The sequence below is a fragment of the Acomys russatus genome, chromosome 21, assembly GCF_903995435.1.
Source record: "Acomys russatus chromosome 21, mAcoRus1.1, whole genome shotgun sequence".
Taxonomy (NCBI): Eukaryota; Metazoa; Chordata; class Mammalia; order Rodentia; family Muridae; genus Acomys; species Acomys russatus.
In genome coordinates, this window is record NC_067157.1 from 44,857,237 (window position 1) to 44,863,089 (window position 5,853).

Below are 5,853 nucleotides of genomic sequence, written 5' to 3' on the forward strand. Positions count from 1 at the left end.
ACTGTCTCAAAAACAAGACTAAATAAGTAAAAATAATGAAAATTAGGAATTTCAGTCCCCTGTAATTCTCATGTTGCTATGGATTGCTCGCTTCACTTGTACACAGTTGCTCCATTTGGGAGTGCTAATGTCAAACGAACAGATGCTTATGACTGTGACATGCTGTTGTCAAACATCCTTCAGCTGAGTTGAGCTGCCAGGTCAAGACGTCACCTGGCCCCACTGATTTGGACTTAGCTTTGGCAAAAGATGATAAAAATTTAAATCAGTGGTAGAAAATAAACTATGAAATCAGCATAAGGCTCAGATGAACCTTGTATACTTTTTTGAGGCAGTTAGGCATACCTTCTACACGACCAATAATCAGAACCCTCCCAGCTGTAGTAAGTAGGCGTGGGTTTTTTTTTCTATAGTACATGTTGCTGCTTACTTTTATTATTTAAAAATGTTTCCAAACATGGGTGTCCTTGTGATTGTGTACACGGTAAAGTCATGTGAGCACACTTTGCAATTGTGACTCTATGCATCCTAAACTTGTTAGAGGAATCAAATGAGTAAACAGGCCTTTGGCAAGGTAATTGGGAAATCCACAAGTTTCTGCCAATCAAATTAAACCATTTGACAGTTTAAACAGAATTTATCCAGAGACTGAACTTCTCTGTTGACTCAGGGCCTACCTCATCCTACAGTGTGACCTTACACTGTTCAGTGAGCTGCCTCACTCTTGGGCTGGAATGAAGGAAGCCTAAACTCCAGGAAGATCAAGAGTTAGAGGTTAGGGGGCTGGGAAGGCACGCTGCCTTATCTGCAAAGGGTTTCAGCTCATATGAATTTATGTACCCGTTATATAAACAAAGATCTGTTTTGGAGAACTTCTTATCAAAATCTATGTATATAAAGCTTATGAACCATTCAACATTCCCAAAGATGTCGTTTTAATCTGTTTTAAGATGTTTAGAGTACTCAAGTGTATAAATAGTATGTATTTATCAGCTCTTAATACATAATCATGGCATTGAAATTTGAGTCTGCATGTGCATTTTAGTTGGGCATGCCAAAAGAACAATTTTAGTAGATAATAAAAATTAATTTAAAAGGAAAAAAAGACATAAAACAGAGGAGAAAGGAAGAAGCAAACCTCAGAGCACCATTCTCCGCTTACTCACACAGGTGGGCTGAGAATGAGAACAACATCACAGTTTAAGCTCAAAGTTGGAGCAAGCTTTAATTAAATACTAGCCAGCTGGATGTGATCTGGCCAGGCCCATGGTTCCCAGGAAAGCGGCCTTCAGTAATGCGTTGGAGGAACTAAAAAAAAAAACAAAAAACAAAATCCCGTCTACATTCAGTCAGGGGCAAGCTTACATGTGTTTCCTGCTTACATGCTCCTGTCCCCAGGAGACTAAGCACATCCAGTAGGTTTTTTTTTTTTTTTTTTGTTTTGTTTTTTTTTTTCTTCAGGTCTGCCAGCGTGCTGCCCTCCTGCCCCCTTGTACTTCCCTCCTCCCTGTGCCTGCATCCACCCTCCTATAGGAGCCAGTAGTTGTTTATAGAAGTGAAAACCTGTTGTCCTATTACTTGAGTGCCATACCAAAGGAAGTCACATTATACCCATTTATTCTAAAAGGATCCACTGAGGATAATTTAGGCCTCTTCACAAAGCAAACCACCTGGAATTTATGGGTAAGATCCAACACGGTCTATATCTGGCCTCAGATAAGATGACAACATAATTTCCCTGGAATGTAAGTTTATTGATATCACAGGAAGCCACAGGATAAGAAAACTCTGGGTATAATAGGACAATAGCCATCAGTTTCCTTGAAAGGGCAAATGCCTGTGAAACACTAGATTAATATCAAGATATTCATTGTTCCCCGAGGTACAGAAGCAAGTATTTTCCGTCTCAGCCACACTGTTGTTTTGTCTATTTCAAGACCAGTAGTTTCATTTGTTAACCTGTTTAAATGCCTTCTGAGAGTTGGGATTCTCTGCCTCTATAATGTCATGTTTAAATGTTTTATGGAGGTAACTCTAAGGGCACTTGTCATCAAGTTTGAAGGCCCAATTTCCAATAAAGCTGTTACTGTATGAGAGTTTGCTTGTAAATCAGGCTGCATGATGCCTTCTTCTCCCACATTAAAGTATGAAACACTCAAAAAAAAAAAAAAAAAAAAAAAAAAAAGCCTGTGGAAGTAAAAGCATTGTTACCTCCGATTCACGCCAGCCTCCAGCATTTCAGGAAGTATCTATCCTTGGGCAAGGGGCTTACAGATCACAGACCTTTGTGTTTCATGGGTCTCTTAGGCACAGTAATTAAAATGTAAAACATACCATTGGACCTCACATTGGTAGACTATAGAATTCCACTACACCAAGAAACTATCTGACAGGCTGAAGAAACGTGTCTGGGGTTGGAAAATGGCTCAGTGCTGAAGAGCATTTGCTAGTCTTCAGAGGCTCAGAATTAGGCTGCAGCACCCTTGTCAGGAAGCTCACAACTGCCTGTGACTCCAGCTCCATGTGACCTGACGCCCTCTTCTGGATTCATGGCACCCAGATGCACAAGCTCACACAAATAATTATAATAAACATTAAAGTCAATCTTAAGAAAATGAAATAAAAATGAAGAAAAACATCTTGGAAAACATTCTAGCTCACAGAAGAAAATGAGTGATAGACCAAGGGAAAAGAGGTGTCCTAGAGTGGAGCTGACCTCTAGAGATCCCAGACACCCCATAGAGTGAAAGGTCAGATTAAGATGAGATAAACTAGTAATTTAGGATTACAACTCCCAAGGATGCTGTCATCTAGGAAATAAAAGGATGTACAGAGCTAAAAATATTTCCCAGACCAGAATGGATACCAAAGTTTTAAAGAGTCTGAAGAGATGACTCAGCAGGGAAATCCACCTGCAGCTAAGTCTGGTAATTTCCATACCCAGGACCTGTGGGAAGCTAGCCAGACCTAAGCCTTTCTCAGAGGTCTGAATAAAAGCAGAAAATGGAATTTCTTTTCTATGTCCCTGTCCAGGAGCAGACTTGACATGGCCAATCTGGTTGGAGCCACTGCCTCAGCAGAGTCAAGGTTGGGGTTTCTGGGGAAACAACTCTGCCCCTTGGGCTGTGGTTATCAGTCTTCAGGCAGCTATGTCTGAAATTCTGTGTGCTTTTTTTGTCAACATTGTCTGATTTTGAGAGGTCCTAACTCACTGCATTTTAAATTGGGCCTGCATGTTAGGCCTAAGCATCAGTTTCCCAGAAGCAGCAGCCAGGCTTCTGGAAAAAGGCAGGGGAAAAAGGCAACCAATCAGCAACGACATCTGGCCTGGGGCTAAACTAGATAGGAGGTGACTGTTATTTCCCAAATGTAGGAACCAATCAGGAACATACAAGTACCCTTTACCATAAACTCAACGGAATCTAACAAAGATGAATGAATAACCATGGCTAGAAATATCCCTAGCTGGCTTTAAAAGGCGCCTAGGAGATCCAGTCTCAGTTGTCTTTTTGTACGAGTGATATACCACGGCATGATGGCTGGGTTTTGTTTCTCGCACTAGTTATCTACACACACAATGGTGCAAGCACCACCCTACTGCTATGTCACAAGTTTTGTGAAATTCACCTACTAGAGAAAGTATGAGGTGAGCAAAAGCCAAAAATACAGCGAAGTGAAGCACCAGGTGGCCTCGAGGTGCCGCCCCTATTGCTTCTCTGCAGGGAAGAAGGCCCCTTTCATGAGAGGTGGTTAAAAAAAAAAGTAGGGAGCACTTTGGGTATGCTTGTGACGCCCAAGAGGCACAAGCTGGGAGGAAAGGTGGCCTGGGAGGCAAAGCCAGTGGGCTCCCAGGATCTGGCACAGCAAGACCCAAAGGGAGAGATGCAGCCCTCTGGAAGGCAGAGAATGCTTCCTCTTCTTTTCTCCCCAAAAGTAGGGTCCCAGCCACACCCCAGGGTTTCCTGTATCCCTCTTCCCTGGCACTAACAGAGGGAACTGGTATGCCCCAGAGCCTTGCTGAGGGAGGGATGTCTGGTGAGTTAGCCCCGTCATGGGCACCAAAGGGGAAGGTGCAAGGTTTAGTTCCTGGATACTAGAGGGACATGGCCACACTAGGCTGAGCCATGGCAAAACAAGAACCAGGGGCTTCGGAGTTGCTAAGTGGTCTCAGGCAGGGTTGGGACACACTGGGAAAGGAATCCCAGGACTGGTTGGTCTCTACTGGGAACAGGTACAGGCCTAAGCACATCGATGCCCTCAAAGAAAATTGAAAACACTGCTGAACAATGGAACTATAGGCCTGACCAAAAGCAGGACACCTCTCTGGCTGATTGATTCCAGGCCAGTCTGCGCCCTCTCTGCCCAAGCCCTCTTGGTGCTGCCACCAGTCCTGATGCTCCCTGAGGTCACGCTGAGGCCATCTGAGCCTTGTGTCAGCATGCGCATTGACTCAGCGCCCTAGGAGCCAGTGTGTATCACGTTGGCCCACATTTCTGCCAGGCATGCATAGTGAGCTTCTGGGCCCAGAAGGACATGGAATGCTGGCAGCGGGCCATGGAGTCCCACTGCCTTCCTCCCAGCTGCTGCTTCCTGGTGCTCAAGGAAGTGGCCAGGGCGCCCTCATGTGAGGTTCCTGGCAGCGAAAGCCCCTTTGTAGTTTCTGTGTTGAGCCAGCAGAGATCTACTGTGCTCAGACTGTATGGCCCCTGGCCAGGAGCTACCCAAGTGGGAACCCCACTGGAGGAAGGTGACACACAGCAAGGAGAAAAAGGGGTCTGTGGAAATCACGAGAAAGGACAGAAATGATGCCTGGGACCTGAATGGCTAGGCAGAATCAGCAGCTGCTGTATCGAAGAGGCATGTTATAGACCAGAGAAAGAAAGCCCTGACTGACTACAAGAAACTCAGGGCTTTCTTCCTGGAGGAGGAGGGACACTTTCTGCAAGAGGCTGAGAAGGATGAGGGTGCATCTGAGGATGACAAGCAGACCAGACCCACCCAGCAGAACGCTTCTGGTCCCTACTGCAGGCTGAGAAGGAACACCATAACCTGGGCCTTAGCATGCTTCTGCAGTGATGACACACAATAGGCTGGCCCCCCTGGAGCTTAAGGCAGACGGACCCACCTTCCACTGGCCTGTAGACCCCCTACCTACATCTCTCAGGCCTCTCTGCCTGGTACCACCCTTCATCCTGGACAGGTCCACATCTCCATCAACACTGACAGCATGTTGGCCTGGGATGGAACATCAAAAATTTAACTTTTCATAAAGAATTGAGGCTGGGCAGAGAAATAGGTCAGATGGTAAGGTATGTCTTGCATAAAAGCAGGAAGATTTGAGTTCAATCTTAACAACCAATGCTGAAGAGAGAAAAGGCTTGGGGGTGCTGGTATATGCATGTAGTTCCGGCCAAGAGGAGACAGGTGGAGCCTTGGGACTCATGGCCACCAGCACAGTCCAATTTATGGGTTCTGGATCAGTGCGAGACTGACTAAAATAAATAAACAAAACCCAAAGTGGATGACACCCTAAGAAGTGGATCCCCAAGGTAGATTCTGTCTTCCACATGCACATACATGACCACCATACACGTGTACACTTGCAGGAATATATTCTGTGGACAAAGTTATAGCAGGGCCATCATCAGAGAGAAAAATTGCACCCTTGAGAGGAGAGGGGATCTTTTACAGTAGTTGAAAGAAATAACCTTGCATTGTCTTTTGGGACATTTTAAGAGGTTCTGCTCCAATAGACTAGATGTGGGCATCAGCCTATTAGGTGGCAAATATAACATTATTTATCCTTCCTGATCATTGGCATAACGTGCCAGGGTTCACTAGAGGTTATGGTCT

General features: G+C 45.0%; 1 pseudogene; it reads left to right on the forward strand.

Annotated features, from left to right (window-relative positions):
- The first annotated feature begins 4,533 nt into the window (after window positions 1-4,533).
- On the forward strand, window positions 4,534-5,076 carry LOC127205161 (E3 ubiquitin-protein ligase RNF187-like; annotated as a pseudogene).
- The last annotated feature ends 777 nt before the right edge of the window (window positions 5,077-5,853 follow it).